This window comes from Procambarus clarkii, chromosome 38, assembly GCF_040958095.1.
Source record: "Procambarus clarkii isolate CNS0578487 chromosome 38, FALCON_Pclarkii_2.0, whole genome shotgun sequence".
Lineage (NCBI taxonomy): Eukaryota > Metazoa > Arthropoda > Malacostraca > Decapoda > Cambaridae > Procambarus > Procambarus clarkii.
In genome coordinates, this window is record NC_091187.1 from 43,492,208 (window position 1) to 43,514,049 (window position 21,842).

Here is a 21,842-nt window from a genome sequence, read left to right on the forward strand (position 1 = left end):
TCATTTTTACCAATATTTCGATACTATTTCATGCAGTATCACGATATGTGATTTGGCCTTCAAATCTCAGAATTTCGCATAATATTGCATTTTAAGCAAGTTTTCTTGCATTTTGCTTCGTACTAAAAATCATCGAATTTAGCAATATTTTAACGTTTATCATCTCCTTTTCCTTCATGTGATTTAAACAAAATATCATCGAATTAGGCAACATTTTGCCGTTTTCCACGTTGTTGTGAATTTTCAGTCCATGGATGTTAATTCATATATATATATATACGATAAAAATGATGCAAACACATAATTGATTAGATAATAACCTTAAATACTTCATTTTCAATCATCTATTTGTTTCTCGGTAAAATACTGAGTAAGATATTGAAAAGGGGAGAAGTTCGGTTTTTATTGCATATATCGACGTTTCAGCCGGATTAGAGCGGTTTTACGTGTACTTCTTCCCTCGTTAATATAAACGGAAAATCAAGAACATTTTAGTTATTTCTAATGAAAACACATTGTTTTTTATCATTTGTATTGGAAACAACATTGTCATATGTCTTTTCTTGGATCTAAATAATACGAAACCTCGCTCTATGATTTGAAGTTAAAATCCTCAAATATGGTTATATAGTGACTTTTTTCACGTTTTTCATGTAGTTTGATATTACGTAAATATATTCATTTTTACCAATATTTCGATACTATTTCATGTAGTATCACGATATGTGATTTGGCCTTCAAATCCCAGAATTTCGCATAATATCGCATTTCAAGCAAGTTTTTTTGCATTTTGTTTCGTACGAAAAATCATCGAATTTAGCAATATTTTAACGTTTATCATCTCCTTTTCCTTCATGTGATTTAAACAAAATATCATCGAATTAGGCAATATTTTGCCGTTTTCCACGTTTTTGTGAATTTTCCGTCCATGGGTTTTAATTCATATATATAAGATAAAAATGATGCAAACACATAATTGATTAGATAATAACCTTAAATACTTCATTTTCAATCATCTATTTGTTTCTCGTTAAAATACTGAGTAAATTATTGAAAAGGGGAGAAGTTCTGTTTTTATTGCATATATCGACGTTTCAGCCGGAATAGAGCGATTTTCGTGTATATCTTCCATCGGTAATATAAACGGAAAACCAGGAACATTTTAGTTAATTCTAATGAAAACACTTTGATTTTTATCATTTGTATTGGAAACAACATTGTCATATGTATTTTCTTGGATCCAAAAAATACGAAACCTCGCTCTATGATTTAAAGTTAAAATCTTCGAATATGGTTATATAGTGACTTTTTTCACGTTTTTCATGTAGTTTGATATTACGTAAATATATTCATTTTTACCATTATTTCGATACTATTTCATGTAGTACCACGATATGTGATTTGGCCTTCAAATCTCAGAATTTCGCATATTATTGCATTTTAAGCAAGTTTTCTTGCATTTTGTTTCGTACGAAAAATCATCGAATTTAGCAATATTTTGACGTTTATCATCCCCTTTTCCTTCATGTGATTTAAACAAAATATCATCGAATTAGGCAATATTTTGCCGTTTTCCACGTTTTTGTAAATTTTCAGTCCATGGGTATTAATTCATATATATATACGATAAAAATGATGCAAACACATAATTGATTAGATAATAACCTGAAATACTTCATTTTCAATCATCTATTTGTTTCTCGATAAAATACTGAGTAAGATATTGAAAAGGGGAGAAGTTCGCTTTTTATTGCATATATCGACGTTTCAGCCGGATTAGAGCGGTTTTACGTGTACATCTTCCCTCGTTAATATAAACGGAAAATCAAGAACATTATAGTTAATTCTAATGAAAACACATTGTTTTTTATCATTAGTATTGGAAACAACATTGTCATATTTCTTTTCTTGGAACTAAATAATACGAAACCTCGCTCCATGATTTGAAGTTAAAATCCTCATATATGGTGATATAGTGATTTTTTCACGTTTTTCATGTAGTTTGATATTACGTAAATATATTCATTTTTACCAATATTTCGATACTATTTCATGCAGTATCACGATATGTGATTTGGCCTTCAAATCTCAGAATTTCGCATAATATTGCATTTTAAGCAAGTTTTCTTGCATTTTGCTTCGTACGAAAAATCATCGAATTTAGCAATATTTTAACGTTTATCATCTCCTTTTCCTTCATGTGATTTAAACAAAATATCATCGAATTAGGCAACATTTTGCCGTTTTCCACGTTATTGTGAATTTTCAGTCCATGGATGTTAATTCATATATATATATACGATAAAAATGATGCAAACACATAATTGATTAGATAATAACCTTAAATACTTCATTTTCAATCATCTATTTGTTTCTCGGTAAAATACTGAGTAAGATATTGAAAAGGGGAGAAGTTCGGTTTTTATTGCATATATCGACGTTTCAGCCGGATTAGAGCGGTTTTACGTGTACTTCTTCCCTCGTTAATATAAACGGAAAATCAAGAACATTTTAGTTATTTCTAATGAAAACACATTGTTTTTTATCATTTGTATTGGAAACAACATTGTCATATGTCTTTTCTTGGATCTAAATAATACGAAACCTCGCTCTATGATTTGAAGTTAAAATCCTCAAATATGGTTATATAGTGACTTTTTTCACGTTTTTCATGTAGTTTGATATTACGTAAATATATTCATTTTTACCAATATTTCGATACTATTTCATGTAGTATCACGATATGTGATTTGGCCTTCAAATCCCAGAATTTCGCATAATATCGCATTTCAAGCAAGTTTTTTTGCATTTTGTTTCGTACGAAAAATCATCGAATTTAGCAATATTTTAACGTTTATCATCTCCTTTACCTTCATGTGATTTAAACAAAATATCATCGAATTAGGCAATATTTTGCCGTTTTCCACGTTTTTGTGAATTTTACGTCCATGGGTTTTAATTCATATATATAAGATAAAAATGATGCAAACACATAATTGATTAGATAATAACCTTAAATACTTCATTTTCAATCATCTATTTGTTTCTCGTTAAAATACTGAGTAAATTATTGAAAAGGGGAGAAGTTCTGTTTTTATTGCATATATCGACGTTTCAGCCGGAATAGAGCGATTTTCGTGTATATCTTCCATCGGTAATATAAACGGAAAACCAGGAACATTTTAGTTAATTCTAATGAAAACACTTTGATTTTTATCATTTGTATTGGAAACAACATTGTCATATGTATTTTCTTGGATCCAAAAAATACGAAACCTCGCTCTATGATTTAAAGTTAAAATCCTCAAATATGGTTATATAGTGACTTTTTTCACGTTTTTCATGTAGTTTGATATTACGTAAATATATTCATTTTTACCATTATTTCGATACTATTTCATGTAGTACCACGATATGTGATTTGGCCTTCAAATCTCAGAATTTCGCATATTATTGCATTTTAAGCAAGTTTTCTTGCATTTTGTTTCGTACGAAAAATCATCGAATTTAGCAATATTTTGACGTTTATCATCCCCTTTTCCTTCATGTGATTTAAACAAAATATCATCGAATTAGGCAATATTTTGCCGTTTTCCACGTTTTTGTAAATTTTCAGTCCATGGGTATTAATTCATATATATATACGATAAAAATGATGCAAATACATAATTGATTAGATAATAACCTTAAATACTTCATTTTCAATCATCTATTTGTTTCTCGTTAAAATACTGAGTAAGATATTGAAAAGGGGAGAAGTTCGCTTTTTATTGCATATATCGACGTTTCAGCCGGATTAGAGCGGTTTTACGTGTACATTTTACCTCGTTAATATAAACGGAAAATCAAGAACATTATAGTTAATTCTAATGAAAACACATTGATTTTTATCGTTTGTATTGGAAACAACATTGTCATATGTCTTTTCTTGGATCTAAATAATACGAAACCTCGCTCTATGATTCTAAGTTATAATCCTCAAATATGGTTAAATAGTGACTTTTTTCACGATTTTCATGTAGTTTGATATTACGTAAATATATTCATTTTTACCAATATTTCGATACTATTTCATGTAGTATCACGATATGTGATTTGGCCTTGAAATCTCAGAATTTCGAATAATATTGCATTTTAAGCAAGTTTTCTTGCATTTTGTTTCGTACGAAAAATCATCGAATTTAGCAATATTTTTACGTTTATCATCCCCTTTTCCTTCATGTGATTTAAACAAAATATCATCGAATTAGGCAATATTTTGCCGTTTTCCACGTTTTTGGGAATTTTCAGTCCATGGGTATTAATTCATATATATATACGATAAAAATGATGCAAACACATAATTGATTAGATAATAACCTTAAATACTTCATTTTCAATCATTTATTTGTTTCTCGTTAAAATACTGAGTAAGATATTGAAAAGGGGAGAAGTTCGCTTTTTATTGCATATATCGACGTTTCAGCCGGATTAGAGCGGTTTTACGTGTACATCTTCCCTCGTTAATATAAACGGAAAATCAAGAACATTATAGTTAATTCTAATGAAAACACATTGTTTTTTATCATTTGTATTGGAAACAACATTGTCATATGTCATTTCTTGGAACTAAATAATACGAAACCTCGCTCTATGATTTGAAGGTAAAATCCTCAAATATGGTAAAATAGTGACTTTTTCACGTTAATCATGTAGTTTGATATTACGCAAATATATTCATTTTTACCAATATTTCGATACTATTTCATGTAGTATCACGATATGTGATTTGGCCTTCAAATCTCAGAATTTCGCATAATATTGCATTTTAAGCAAGTTTTCTTGCATTTTGTTTCGTACGAAAAATCATCGAATTTAGCAATATTTTGACGTTTATCATCCCCTTTTCCTTTATTTGATTTAAACAAAATATCATCGAATTAGGCAATATTTTGCCGTTTTCCACGTTTTTGTAAATTTTCAGTCCATGGGTATTAATTCATATATATACGATAAAAATGATGCAAACACATAATTGATTAGATAATAACCTTAAATACTTCATTTTCAATCATCTATTTGTTTCTCGTTAAAATAGAGTAAGATATTGAAAAGGGGAGAAGTTCGCTTTTTATTGCATATATCGACGTTTCAGCCGGATTAGAGCGGTTTTACGTGTACATCTTCCCTCGTTAATATAAACGGAAAATCAAGAACATTATAGTTAATTCTAATGAAAACACATTGTTTTTTATCATTTGTATTGGAAACAACATTGTCATATGTCTTTTCTTGGAACTAAATAATACGAAACCTCGCTCTATGATTTGAAGGTAAAATCCTCAAATACGGTAAAATAGTGACTTTTTCACGTTAATCATGTAGTTTGATATTACGCAAATATATTCATTTTTACCAATATTTCGATACTATTTCATGTAGTATCACGATATGTGATTTGGCCCTCAAATCTCAGAATTTCGCATAATATTGCATTTTAAGCAAGTTTTCTTGCATTTTGTTTCGTACGAAAAATCATCGAATATTGCAATATTTTGACGTTTATCATCCCCTTTTCCTTCATGTGATTTAAACAAAATATCATCGAATTAGGCAACATTTTGCCGTTTTTCCACGTTTTTGTGAATTTTCAGTCTATGGGTATTAATTCATTATATATACGATAAAAATGATGCAAACACATAATTGATTAGATAATAACCTTAAATACTTCATTTTCAATCAACTATTTGTTTCTCGGTAAAATACTGAGTAAGATATTGAAAAGGCGAGAAGTTCTGTTTTTATTGCATATATCGACGTTTCAGCCGGAATAGAGCGGTTTTACGTGTACTTCTTCCCTCGTTAATATAAACGGAAAATCAAGAACATTTTAGTTATTTCTAATGAAAACACATTGTTTTTTATCATTTGTATTGGAAACAACATTGTCATATGTCTTTTCTTGGATCTAAATAACACGAAACCTCGATCTATGATTTGAAGTTAAAATCCTCAAATATGGTTATATAGTGACTTTTTTCACGTTTTTCATGTAGTTTGATATTACGTAAATATATTCATTTTTACCAATATTTCGATACTATTTCATGTAGTATCACGATATGTGATTTGGCCTTTAAATCCCAGAATTTCGCATAATATCGCATTTCAAGCAAGTTTTTTTGCATTTTGTTTCGTACGAAAAATCATCGAATTTAGCAATATTTTAACGTTTATCATCTCCTTTTCCTTCATGTGATTTAAACAAAATATCATCGAATTAGGCAATATTTTGCCATTTTCCACGTTTTTGTGAATTTTCCGTCCATGGGTTTTAATTCATATATATAAGATAAAAATGATGCAAACACATAATTGATTAGATAATAACCTTAAATACTTCATTTTCAATCATCTATTTGTTTCTCGTTAAAATACTGAGTAAATTATTGAAAAGGGGAGAAGTTCTGTTTTTATTGCATATATCGACGTTTCAGCCGGAATAGAGCGATTTTCGTGTATATCTTCCATCGGTAATATAAACGGAAAACCAGGAACATTTTAGTTAATTCTAATGAAAACACTTTGATTTTTATCATTTGTATTGGAAACAACATTGTCATATGTCTTTTCTTGGATCCAAAAAATACGAAACCTCGCTCTATGATTTAAAGTTAAAATCCTCAAATATGGTAAAATAGTGACTTTTTCACGTTAATCATGTAGTTTGATATTACGCAAATAATATTGCGTAATTATGTGACATAATTGATTAGATAATAACCTTAAATACTTCATTTTCAATCATTTATTTGTTTCTCGTTAAAATAGTGACTTTTTTCACGTTTTTCATGTAGTTTGATATTACGTAAATATATTCATTTTTACCAATATTTCGATACTATTTCATGTAGTATCACGATATGTGATTTGGCCTTCAAATCTCAGAATTTCGCATAATATTGCATTTTAAGCAAGTTTTCTTGCATTTTGTTTCGAACGAAAAATCATCGAATTTAGCAATATTTTGACGTTTATCATCCTTTTTCCTTTATTTGATTTAAACAAAATATCATCGAATTAGGCAATATTTTGCCGTTTTTCCACGTTTTTGTGAATTTTCAGTCTATGGGTATTAATTCATTATATATACGATAAAAATGATGCAAACACATAATTGATTAGATAATAACCTTAAATACTTCATTTTCAATCATTTATTTGTTTCTCGTTAAAATACTGAGTAAGATATTGAAAAGGGGAGAAGTTCGGTTTTTATTGCATATATCGACGTTTCAGCCGGATTAGAGCGGTTTTACGTGTACATCTTCCCTCGTTAATATAAACGGAAAATCAAGAACATTATAGTTAATTCTAATGAAAACACATTGTTTTTTATCATTTGTATTGGAAACAACATTGTCATATGTCTTTTCTTGGAACTAAATATTACGAAACCTCGCTCCTTGATTTGAAGTTAAAATCCTCAAATATGGTGATATAGTGATTTTTTCACGTTTTTCATGTAGTTTGATATTACGTAAATATATTCATTTTTACCAATATTTCGATACTATTTCATGCAGTATCACGATATGTGATTTGGCCTTCAAATCTCAGAATTTCGCATAATATTGCATTTTAAGCAAGTTTTCTTGCATTTTGCTTCGTACGAAAAATCATCGAATTTAGCAATATTTTAACGTTTATCATCTCCTTTTCCTTCATGTGATTTAAACAAAATATCATCGAATTAGGCAATATTTTGCCGTTTTCCACGTTTTTGTAAATTTTCAGTCCATGGGTATTAATTCATATATATATACGATAAAAATGATGCAAACACATAATTGATTAGATAATAACCTTAAATACTTCATTTTCAATCATCTATTTGTTTCTCGTTAAAATACTGAGTAAGATATTGAAAAGGGGAGAAGTTCGCCTTTTTATTGCATATATCGACGCTTCAGCCGGATTAGAGCGGTTTTACGTGTACATCTTCCCTCGTTAATATAAACGGAAAATCAAGAACATTATAGTTAATTCTAATGAAAACACATTGTTTTTTATCATTTGTATTGGAAACAACATTGTCATATTTCTTTTCTTGGAACTAAATAATACGAAACCTCGATCTATGATTTGAAGTTAAAATCCTCAAATATGGTGATATAGTGATTTTTTCACGTTTTTCATGTAGTTTGATATTACGTAAATATATTCATTTTTACCAATATTTCGATACTATTTCATGCAGTATCACGATATGTGATTTGGCCTTCAAATCTCAGAATTTCGCATAATATTGCATTTTAAGCAAGTTTTCTTGCATTTTGCTTCGTACGAAAAATCATCGAATTTAGCAATATTTTAACGTTTATCATCTCCTTTTCCTTCATGTGATTTAAACAAAATATCATCGAATTAGGCAACATTTTGCCGTTTTCCACGTTATTGTGAATTTTCAGTCCATGGATGTTAATTCATATATATATATACGATAAAAATGATGCAAACACATAATTGATTAGATAATAACCTTAAATACTTCATTTTCAATAATCTATTTGTTTCTCGGTAAAATACTGAGTAAGATATTGAAAAGGGGAGAAGTTCGGTTTTTATTGCATATATCGACGTTTCAGCCGGATTAGAGCGGTTTTACGTGTACTTCTTCCCTCGTTAATATAAACGGAAAATCAAGAACATTTTAGTTATTTCTAATGAAAACACATTGTTTTTTATCATTTGTATTGGAAACAACATTGTCATATGTCTTTTCTTGGATCTAAATAATACGAAACCTCGATCTATGATTTGAAGTTAAAATCCTCAAATATGGTTATATAGTGACTTTTTTCACGTTTTTCATGTAGTTTGATATTACGTAAATATATTCATTTTTACCAATATTTCGATACTATTTCATGTAGTATCACGATATGTGATTTGGCCTTCAAATCCCAGAATTTCGCATAATATCGCATTTCAAGCAAGTTTTTTTGCATTTTGTTTCGTACGAAAAATCATCGAATTTAGCAATATTTTAACGTTTATCATCTCCTTTTCCTTCATGTGATTTAAACAAAATATCATCGAATTAGGCAATATTTTGCCATTTTCCACGTTTTTGTGAATTTTCCGTCCATGGGTATTAATTCATTATATATACGATAAAAATGATGCAAACACATAATTGATTAGATAATAACCTTAAATACTTCATTTTCAATCAACTATTTGTTTCTCGTTAAAATACTGAGTAAGATATTGAAAAAGCGAGAAGTTCTGTTTTTATTGCATATATCGACGTTTCAGCCGGAATAGAGCGGTTTTACGTGTACATCTTCCATCAGTAATATAAACGGAAAATCAATAACATTTTAGTTAATTCTAATGAAAACACATTGATTTTTATCGTTTGTATTGGAAACAACATTGTCATATGTCTTTTCTTGGATCTAAATAATACGAAACCTCGCTCTATGATTCTAAGTTATAATCCTCAAATATGGTTAAATAGTGACTTTTTCACGATTTTCATGTAGTTTGATATTACGTAAATATATTCATTTTTACCAATATTTCGATACTATTTCATGTAGTATCACGATATGTGATTTGGCCTTGAAATCTCAGAATTTCGAATAATATTGCATTTTAAGCAAGTTTTCTTGCATTTTGTTTCGTACGAAAAATCATCGAATTTAGCAATATTTTTACGTTTATCATCCCCTTTTCCTTCATGTGATTTAAACAAAATATCATCGAATTAGGCAATATTTTGCCGTTTTCCACGTTTTTGTGAATTTTCAGTCCATGGGTATTAATTCATATATATATACGATAAAAATGATGCAAACACATAATTGATTAGATAATAACCTTAAATACTTCATTTTCAATCATTTATTTGTTTCTCGTTAAAATACTGAGTAAGATATTGAAAAGGGGAGAAGTTCGGTTTTTATTGCATATATCGACGTTTCAGCCGGATTAGAGCGGTTTTACGTGTACATCTTCCCTCGTTAATATAAACGGAAAATCAAGAACATTATAGTTAATTCTAATGAAAACACATTGTTTTTTATCATTTGTATTGGAAACAACATTGTCATATGTCTTTTCTTGGAACTAAATATTACGAAACCTCGCTCCTTGATTTGAAGTTAAAATCCTCAAATATGGTGATATAGTGATTTTTTCACGTTTTTCATGTAGTTTGATATTACGTAAATATATTCATTTTTACCAATATTTCGATACTATTTCATGCAGTATCACGATATGTGATTTGGCCTTCAAATCTCAGAATTTCGCATAATATTGCATTTTAAGCAAGTTTTCTTGCATTTTGCTTCGTACGAAAAATCATCGAATTTAGCAATATTTTAACGTTTATCATCTCCTTTTCCTTCATGTGATTTAAACAAAATATCATCGAATTAGGCAATATTTTGCCGTTTTCCACGTTTTTGTAAATTTTCAGTCCATGGGTATTAATTCATATATATATACGATAAAAATGATGCAAACACATAATTGATTAGATAATAACCTTAAATACTTCATTTTCAATCATCTATTTGTTTCTCGTTAAAATACTGAGTAAGATATTGAAAAGGGGAGAAGTTCGCCTTTTTATTGCATATATCGACGTTTCAGCCGGATTAGAGCGGTTTTACGTGTACATCTTCCCTCGTTAATATAAACGGAAAATCAAGAACATTATAGTTAATTCTAATGAAAACACATTGTTTTTTATCATTTGTATTGGAAACAACATTGTCATATTTCTTTTCTTGGAACTAAATAATACGAAACCTCGATCTATGATTTGAAGTTAAAATCCTCAAATATGGTAAAATAGTGACTTTTTCACGTTAATCATGTAGTTTGATATTACGCAAATATATTCATTTTTACCAATATTTCGATACTATTTCATGCAGTATCACGATATGTGATTTGGCCTTCAAATCTCAGAATTTCGCATAATATTGCATTTTAAGCAAGTTTTCTTGCATTTTGCTTCGTACGAAAAATCATCGAATTTAGCAATATTTTAACGTTTATCATCTCCTTTTCCTTCATGTGATTTAAACAAAATATCATCGAATTAGGCAATATTTTGCCGTTTTCCACGTTTTTGTAAATTTTCAGTCCATGGGTTTTAATTCATATATATATACGATAAAAATGATGCAAACACATAATTGATTAGATAATAACCTTAAATACTTCATTTTCAATCATCTATTTGTTTCTCGGTAAAATACTGAGTAAGATATTGAAAAGGGGAGAAGTTCGGTTTTTATTGCATATATCGACGTTTCAGCCGGATTAGAGCGGTTTTACGTGTACTTCTTCCCTCGTTAATATAAACGGAAAATCAAGAACATTTTAGTTATTTCTAATGAAAGCACATTGTTTTTTATCATTTGTATTGGAAACAACATTGTCATATGTCTTTTCTTGGATCTAAATAATACGAAACCTCGCTCTATGATTTGAAGTTAAAATCCTCAAATATGGTTATATAGTGACTTTTTTTACGTTTTTCATGTAGTTTGATATTACGTAAATATATTCATTTTTACCAATATTTCGATACTATTTCATGTAGTATCACGATATGTGATTTGGCCTTCAAATCCCAGAATTTCGCATAATATCGCATTTCAAGCAAGTTTTTTTCCATTTTGTTTCGTACGAAAAATCATCGAATTTAGCAATATTTTAACGTTTATCATCTCCTTTTCCTTCATGTGATTTAAACAAAATATCGTCGAATTAGGCAATATTTTGCCGTTTTCCACGTTTTTGTGAATTTTCCGTCCATGGGTTTTAATTCATATATATAAGATAAAAATGATGCAAACACATAATTGATTAGATAATAACCTTAAATACTTCATTTTCAATCATCTATTTGTTTCTCGTTAAAATACTGAGTAAATTATTGAAAAGGGGAGAAGTTCTGTTTTTATTGCATATATCGACGTTTCAGCCGGAATAGAGCGATTTTCGTGTATATCTTCCATCGGTAATATAAACGGAAAACCAGGAACATTTTAGTTAATTCTAATGAAAACACTTTGATTTTTATCATTTGTATTGGAAACAACATTGTCATATGTCTTTTCTTGGATCCAAAAAATACGAAACCTCGCTCTATGATTTAAAGTTAAAATCCTCAAATATGTCTAAATAGTGACTTTTTTCACGTTTTTCATGTAGTTTGATATTACGTAAATATACTCATTTTTACCATTATTTCGATACTATTTCATGTAGTATCACGATATGTGATTTGGCCTTCAAATCTCAGAATTTCGCATAATATTGCATTTTAAGCAAGTTTTCTTGCATTTTGCTTCGTACTAAAAATCATCGAATTTAGCAATATTTTAACGTTTATCATCTCCTTTTCCTTCATGTGATTTAAACAAAATATCATCGAATTAGGCAACATTTTGCCGTTTTCCACGTTATTGTGAATTTTCAGTCCATGGATGTTAATTCATATATATATATACGATAAAAATGATGCAAACACATAATTGATTAGATAATAACCTTAAATACTTCATTTTCAATCATCTATTTGTTTCTCGTTAAAATACTGAGTAAGATATTGAAAAGGGGAGAAGTTCGCTTTTTATTGCATATATCGACGTTTCAGCCGGATTAGAGCGGTTTTACGTGTATATCTTCCCTCGTTAATATAAACGAAAAATCAAGAACATTATAGTTAATTCTAATGAAAACACATTGTTTTTTATCATTAGTATTGGAAACAACATTGTCATATTTCTTTTCTTGGAACTAAATAATACGAAACCTCGCTCCATGATTTGAAGTTAAAATCCTCATATATGGTGATATAGTGATTTTTTCACGTTTTTCATGTAGTTTGATATTACGTAAATATATTCATTTTTACCAATATTTCGATACTATTTCATGCAGTATCACGATATGTGATTTGGCCTTCAAATCTCAGAATTTCGCATAATATTGCATTTTAAGCAAGTTTTCTTGCATTTTGCTTCGTACTAAAAATCATCGAATTTAGCAATATTTTAACGTTTATCATCTCCTTTTCCTTCATGTGATTTAAACAAAATATCATCGAATTAGGCAACATTTTGCCGTTTTCCACGTTATTGTGAATTTTCAGTCCATGGATGTTAATTCATATATATATATACGATAAAAATGATGCAAACACATAATTGATTAGATAATAACCTTAAATACTTCATTTTCAATCATCTATTTGTTTCTCGGTAAAATACTGAGTAAGATATTGAAAAGGGGAGAAGTTCGGTTTTTATTGCATATATCGACGTTTCAGCCGGATTAGAGCGGTTTTACGTGTACTTCTTCCCTCGTTAATATAAACGGAAAATCAAGAACATTTTAGTTATTTCTAATGAAAACACATTGTTTTTTATCATTTGTATTGGAAACAACATTGTCATATGTCTTTTCTTGGATCTAAATAATACGAAACCTCGCTCTATGATTTGAAGTTAAAATCCTCAAATATGGTTATATAGTGACTTTTTTTACGTTTTTCATGTAGTTTGATATTACGTAAATATATTCATTTTTACCAATATTTCGATACTATTTCATGTAGTATCACGATATGTGATTTGGCCTTCAAATCCCAGAATTTCGCATAATATCGCATTTCAAGCAAGTTTTTTTGCATTTTGTTTCGTACGAATAATCATCGAATTTAGCAATATTTTAACGTTTATCATCTCCTTTTCCTTCATGTGATTTAAACAAAATATCATCGAATTAGGCAATATTTTGCCGTTTTCCACGTTTTTGTGAATTTTCCGTCCATGGGTTTTAATTCATATATATAAGATAAAAATGATGCAAACACATAATTGATTAGATAATAACCTTAAATACTTCATTTTCAATCATCTATTTGTTTCTCGTTAAAATACTGAGTAAATTATTGAAAAGGGGAGAAGTTCTGTTTTTATTGCATATATCGACGTTTCAGCCGGAATAGAGCGATTTTCGTGTATATCTTCCATCGGTAATATAAACGGAAAACCAGGAACATTTTAGTTAATTCTAATGAAAACACTTTGATTTTTATCATTTGTATTGGAAACAACATTGTCATATGTATTTTCTTGGATCCAAAAAATACGAAACCTCGCTCTATGATTTAAAGTTAAAATCTTCAAATATGGTTATATAGTGACTTTTTTCACGTTTTTCATGTAGTTTGATATTACGTAAATATATTCATTTTTACCATTATTTCGATACTATTTCATGTAGTACCACGATATGTGATTTGGCCTTCAAATCTCAGAATTTCGCATATTATTGCATTTTAAGCAAGTTTTCTTGCATTTTGTTTCGTACGAAAAATCATCGAATTTAGCAATATTTTGACGTTTATCATCCCCTTTTCCTTCATGTGATTTAAACAAAATATCATCGAATTAGGCAATATTTTGCCGTTTTCCACGTTTTTGTAAATTTTCAGTCCATGGGTATTAATTCATATATATATACGATAAAAATGATGCAAACACATAATTGATTAGATAATAACCTGAAATACTTCATTTTCAATCATCTATTTGTTTCTCGATAAAATACTGAGTAAGATATTGAAAAGGGGAGAAGTTCGCTTTTTATTGCATATATCGACGTTTCAGCCGGATTAGAGCGGTTTTACGTGTACATCTTCCCTCGTTAATATAAACGGAAAATCAAGAACATTATAGTTAATTCTAATGAAAACACATTGTTTTTTATCATTAGTATTGGAAACAACATTGTCATATTTCTTTTCTTGGAACTAAATAATACGAAACCTCGCTCCATGATTTGAAGTTAAAATCCTCATATATGGTGATATAGTGATTTTTTCACGTTTTTCATGTAGTTTGATATTACGTAAATATATTCATTTTTACCAATATTTCGATACTATTTCATGCAGTATCACGATATGTGATTTGGCCTTCAAATCTCAGAATTTCGCATAATATTGCATTTTAAGCAAGTTTTCTTGCATTTTGCTTCGTACGAAAAATCATCGAATTTAGCAATATTTTAACGTTTATCATCTCCTTTTCCTTCATGTGATTTAAACAAAATATCATCGAATTAGGCAACATTTTGCCGTTTTCCACGTTATTGTGAATTTTCAGTCCATGGATGTTAATTCATATATATATATACGATAAAAATGATGCAAACACATAATTGATTAGATAATAACCTTAAATACTTCATTTTCAATCATCTATTTGTTTCTCGGTAAAATACTGAGTAAGATATTGAAAAGGGGAGAAGTTCGGTTTTTATTGCATATATCGACGTTTCAGCCGGATTAGAGCGGTTTTACGTGTACTTCTTCCCTCGTTAATATAAACGGAAAATCAAGAACATTTTAGTTATTTCTAATGAAAACACATTGTTTTTTATCATTTGTATTGGAAACAACATTGTCATATGTCTTTTCTTGGATCTAAATAATACGAAACCTCGCTCTATGATTTGAAGTTAAAATCCTCAAATATGGTTATATAGTGACTTTTTTCACGTTTTTCATGTAGTTTGATATTACGTAAATATATTCATTTTTACCAATATTTCGATACTATTTCATGTAGTATCACGATATGTGATTTGGCCTTCAAATCCCAGAATTTCGCATAATATCGCATTTCAAGCAAGTTTTTTTGCATTTTGTTTCGTACGAAAAATCATCGAATTTAGCAATATTTTAACGTTTATCATCTCCTTTACCTTCATGTGATTTAAACAAAATATCATCGAATTAGGCAATATTTTGCCGTTTTCCACGTTTTTGTGAATTTTCCGTCCATGGGTTTTAATTCATATATATAAGATAAAAATGATGCAAACACATAATTGATTAGATAATAACCTTAAATACTTCATTTTCAATCATCTATTTGTTTCTCGTTAAAATACTGAGTAAATTATTGAAAAGGGGAGAAGTTCTGTTTTTATTGCATATATCGACGTTTCAGCCGGAATAGAGCGATTTTCGTGTATATCTTCCATCGGTAATATAAACGGAAAACCAGGAACATTTTAGTTAATTCTAATGAAAACACTTTGATTTTTATCATTTGTATTGGAAACAACATTGTCATATGTATTTTCTTGGATCCAAAAAATACGAAACCTCGCTCTATGATTTAAAGTTAAAATCCTCAAATATGGTTATATAGTGACTTTTTTCACGTTTTTCATGTAGTTTGATATTACGTAAATATATTCATTTTTACCATTATTTCGATACTATTTCATGTAGTACCACGATATGTGATTTGGCCTTCAAATCTCAGAATTTCGCATATTATTGCATTTTAAGCAAGTTTTCTTGCATTTTGTTTCGTACGAAAAATCATCGAATTTAGCAATATTTTGACGTTTATCATCCCCTTTTCCTTCATGTGATTTAAACAAAATATCATCGAATTAGGCAATATTTTGCCGTTTTCCACGTTTTTGTAAATTTTCAGTCCATGGGTATTAATTCATATATATATACGATAAAAATGATGCAAATACATAATTGATTAGATAATAACCTTAAATACTTCATTTTCAATCATCTATTTGTTTCTCGTTAAAATACTGAGTAAGATATTGAAAAGGGGAGAAGTTCGCTTTTTATTGCATATATCGACGTTTCAGCCGGATTAGAGCGGTTTTACGTGTACATTTTACCTCGTTAATATAAACGGAAAATCAAGAACATTATAGTTAATTCTAATGAAAACACATTGATTTTTATCGTTTGTATTGGAAACAACATTGTCATATGTCTTTTCTTGGATCTAAATAATACGAAACCTCGCTCTATGATTCTAAGTTATAATCCTCAAATATGGTTAAATAGTGACTTTTTTCACGATTTTCATGTAGTTTGATATTACGTAAATATATTCATTTTTACCAATATTTCGATACTATTTCATGTAGTATCACGATATGTGATTTGGCCTTGAAATCTCAGAATTTCGAATAATATTGCATTTTAAGCAAGTTTTCTTGCATTTTGTTTCGTACGAAAAATCATCGAATTTAGCAATATTTTTACGTTTATCATCCCCTTTTCCTTCATGTGATTTAAACAAAATATCATCGAATTAGGCAATATTTTGCCGTTTTCCACGTTTTTGGGAATTTTCAGTCCATGGGTATTAATTCATATATATATACGATAAAAATGATGCAAACACATAATTGATTAGATAATATCCTTAAATACTTCATTTTCAATCATTTATTTGTTTCTCGTTAAAATACTGAGTAAGATATTGAAAAGGGGAGAAGTTCGCTTTTTATTGCATATATCGACGTTTCAGCCGGATTAGAGCGGTTTTACGTGTACATCTTCCCTCGTTAATATAAACGGAAAATCAAGAACATTATAGTTAATTCTAATGAAAACACATTGTTTTTTATCATTTGTATTGGAAACAACATTGTCATATGTCTTTTCTTGGAACTAAATAATACGAAACCTCGCTCTATGATTTGAAGGTAAAATCCTCAAATATGGTAAAATAGTGACTTTTTCACGTTAATCATGTAGTTTGATATTACGCAAATATATTCATTTTTACCAATATTTCGATACTATTTCATGTAGTATCACGATATGTGATTTGGCCTTCAAATCTCAGAATTTCGCATAATATTGCATTTTAAGCAAGTTTTCTTGCATTTTGTTTCGTACGAAAAATCATCGAATTTAGCAATATTTTGACGTTTATCATCCCCTTTTCCTTTATTTGATTTAAACAAAATATCATCGAATTGGGCAATATTTTGCCGTTTTCCACGTTTTTGTAAATTTTCAGTCCATGGGTATTAATTCATATATATACGATAAAAATGATGCAAACACATAATTGATTAGATAATAACCTTAAATACTTCATTTTCAATCATCTATTTGTTTCTCGTTAAAATAGAGTAAGATATTGAAAAGGGGAGAAGTTCGCTTTTTATTGCATATATCGACGTTTCAGCCGGATTAGAGCGGTTTTACGTGTACATCTTCCCTCGTTAATATAAACGGAAAATCAAGAACATTATAGTTAATTCTAATGAAAACACATTGTTTTTTATCATTTGTATTGGAAACAACATTGTCATATGTCTTTTCTTGGAACTAAATAATACGAAACCTCGCTCTATGATTTGAAGGTAAAATCCTCAAATACGGTAAAATAGTGACTTTTTCACGTTAATCATGTAGTTTGATATTACGCAAATATATTCATTTTTACCAATATTTCGATACTATTTCATGTAGTATCACGATATGTGATTTGGCCCTCAAATCTCAGAATTTCGCATAATATTGCATTTTAAGCAAGTTTTCTTGCATTTTGTTTCGTACGAAAAATCATCGAATATTGCAATATTTTGACGTTTATCATCCCCTTTTCCTTCATGTGATTTAAACAAAATATCATCGAATTAGGCAACATTTTGCCGTTTTTCCACGTTTTTGTGAATTTTCAGTCTATGGGTATTAATTCATTATATATACGATAAAAATGATGCAAACACATAATTGATTAGATAATAACCTTAAATACTTCATTTTCAATCAACTATTTGTTTCTCGGTAAAATACTGAGTAAGATATTGAAAAGGCGAGAAGTTCTGTTTTTATTGCATATATCGACGTTTCAGCCGGAATAGAGCGGTTTTACGTGTACTTCTTCCCTCGTTAATATAAACGGAAAATCAAGAACATTTTAGTTATTTCTAATGAAAACACATTGTTTTTTATCATTTGTATTGGAAACAACATTGTCATATGTCTTTTCTTGGATCTAAATAACACGAAACCTCGATCTATGATTTGAAGTTAAAATCCTCAAATATGGTTATATAGTGACTTTTTTCACGTTTTTCATGTAGTTTGATATTACGTAAATATATTCATTTTTACCAATATTTCGATACTATTTCATGTAGTATCACGATATGTGATTTGGCCTTTAAATCCCAGAATTTCGCATAATATCGCATTTCAAGCAAGTTTTTTTGCATTTTGTTTCGTACGAAAAATCATCGAATTTAGCAATATTTTAACGTTTATCATCTCCTTTTCCTTCATGTGATATAAACAAAATATCATCGAATTAGGCAATATTTTGCCATTTTCCACGTTTTTGTGAATTTTCCGTCCATGGGTTTTAATTCATATATATAAGATAAAAATGATGCAAACACATAATTGATTAGATAATAACCTTAAATACTTCATTTTCAATCATCTATTTGTTTCTCGTTAAAATACTGAGTAAATTATTGAAAAGGGGAGAAGTTCTGTTTTTATTGCATATATCGACGTTTCAGCCGGAATAGAGCGATTTTCGTGTATATCTTCCATCGGTAATATAAACGGAAAACCAGGAACATTTTAGTTAATTCTAATGAAAACACTTTGATTTTTATCATTTGTATTGGAAACAACATTGTCATATGTCTTTTCTTGGATCCAAAAAATACGAAACCTCGCTCTATGATTTAAAGTTAAAATCCTCAAATATGGTAAAATAGTGACTTTTTCACGTTAATCATGTAGTTTGATATTACGCAAATAATATTGCGTAATTATGTGACATAATTGATTAGATAATAACCTTAAATACTTCATTTTCAATCATTTATTTGTTTCTCGTTAAAATAGTGACTTTTTTCACGTTTTTCATGTAGTTTGATATTACGTAAATATATTCATTTTTACCAATATTTCGATACTATTTCATGTAGTATCACGATATGTGATTTGGCCTTCAAATCTCAGAATTTCGCATAATATTGCATTTTAAGCAAGTTTTCTTGCATTTTGTTTCGAACGAAAAATCATCGAATTTAGCAATATTTTGACGTTTATCATCCCCTTTTCCTTTATTTGATTTAAACAAAATATCATCGAATTAGGCAATATTTTGCCGTTTTTCCACGTTTTTGTGAATTTTCAGTCTATGGGTATTAATTCATTATATATACGATAAAAATGATGCAAACACATAATTGATTAGATAATAACCTTAAATACTTCATTTTCAATCATTTATTTGTTTCTCGTTAAAATACTGAGTAAGATATTGAAAAGGGGAGAAGTTCGGTTTTTATTGCATATATCGACGTTTCAGCCGGATTAGAGCGGTTTTACGTGTACATCTTCCCTCGTTAATATAAACGGAAAATCAAGAACATTATAGTTAATTCTAATGAAAACACATTGTTTTTTATCATTTGTATTGGAAACAACATTGTCATATGTCTTTTCTTGGAACTAAATATTACGAAACCTCGCTCCTTGATTTGAAGTTAAAATCCTCAAATATGGTGATATATTGATTTTTTCACGTTTTTCATGTAGTTTGATATTACGTAAATATATTCATTTTTACCAATATTTCGATACTATTTCATGCAGTATCACGATATGTGATTTGGCCTTCAAATCTCAGAATTTCGCATAATATTGCATTTTAAGCAAGTTTTCTTGCATTTTGCTTCGTACGAAAAATCATCGAATTTAGCAATATTTTAACGTTTATCATCTCCTTTTCCTTCATGTGATTTAAACAAAATATCATCGAATTAGGCAATATTTTGCCGTTTTCCACGTTTTTGTAAATTTTCAGTCCATGGGTATTAATTCATATATATATACGATAAAAATGATGCAAACACATAATTGATTAGATAATAACCTTAAATACTTCATTTTCAATCATCTATTTGTTTCTCGTTAAAATACTGAGTAAGATATTGAAAAGGGGAGAAGTTCGCCTTTTTATTGCATATATCGACGTTTCAGCCGGATTAGAGCGGTTTTACGTGTACATCTTCCCTCGTTAATATAAACGGAAAATCAAGAACATTATAGTTAATTCTAATGAAAACACATTGTTTTTTATCATTTGTATTGGAAACAACATTGTCATATTTCTTTTCTTGGAACTAAATAATACGAAACCTCGATCTATGATTTGAAGTTAAAATCCTCAAATATGGTGATATAGTGATTTTTTCACGTTTTTCATGTAGTTTGATATTACGTAAATATATTCATTTTTACCAATATTTCGATACTATTTCATGCAGTATCACGATATGTGATTTGGCCTTCAAATCTCAGAATTTCGCATAATATTGCATTTTAAGCAAGTTTTCTTGCATTTTGCTTCGTACGAAAAATCATCGAATTTAGCAATATTTTAACGTTTATCATCTCCTTTTCCTTCATGTGATTTAAACAAAATATCATCGAATTAGGCAACATTTTGCCGTTTTCCACGTTATTGTGAATTTTCAGTCCATGGATGTTAATTCATATATATATATACGATAAAAATGATGCAAACACATAATTGATTAGATAATAACCTTAAATACTTCATTTTCAATAATCTATTTGTTTCTCGGTAAAATACTGAGTAAGATATTGAAAAGGGGAGAAGTTCGGTTTTTATTGCATATATCGACGTTTCAGCCGGATTAGAGCGGTTTTACGTGTACTTCTTCCCTCGTTAATATAAACGGAAAATCAAGAACATTTTAGTTATTTCTAATGAAAACACATTGTTTTTTATCATTTGTATTGGAAACAACATTGTCATATGTCTTTTCTTGGATCTAAATAATACGAAACCTCGATCTATGATTTGAAGTTAAAATCCTCAAATATGGTTATATAGTGACTTTTTTCACGTTTTTCATGTAGTTTGATATTACGTAAATATATTCATTTTTACCAATATTTCGATACTATTTCATGTAGTATC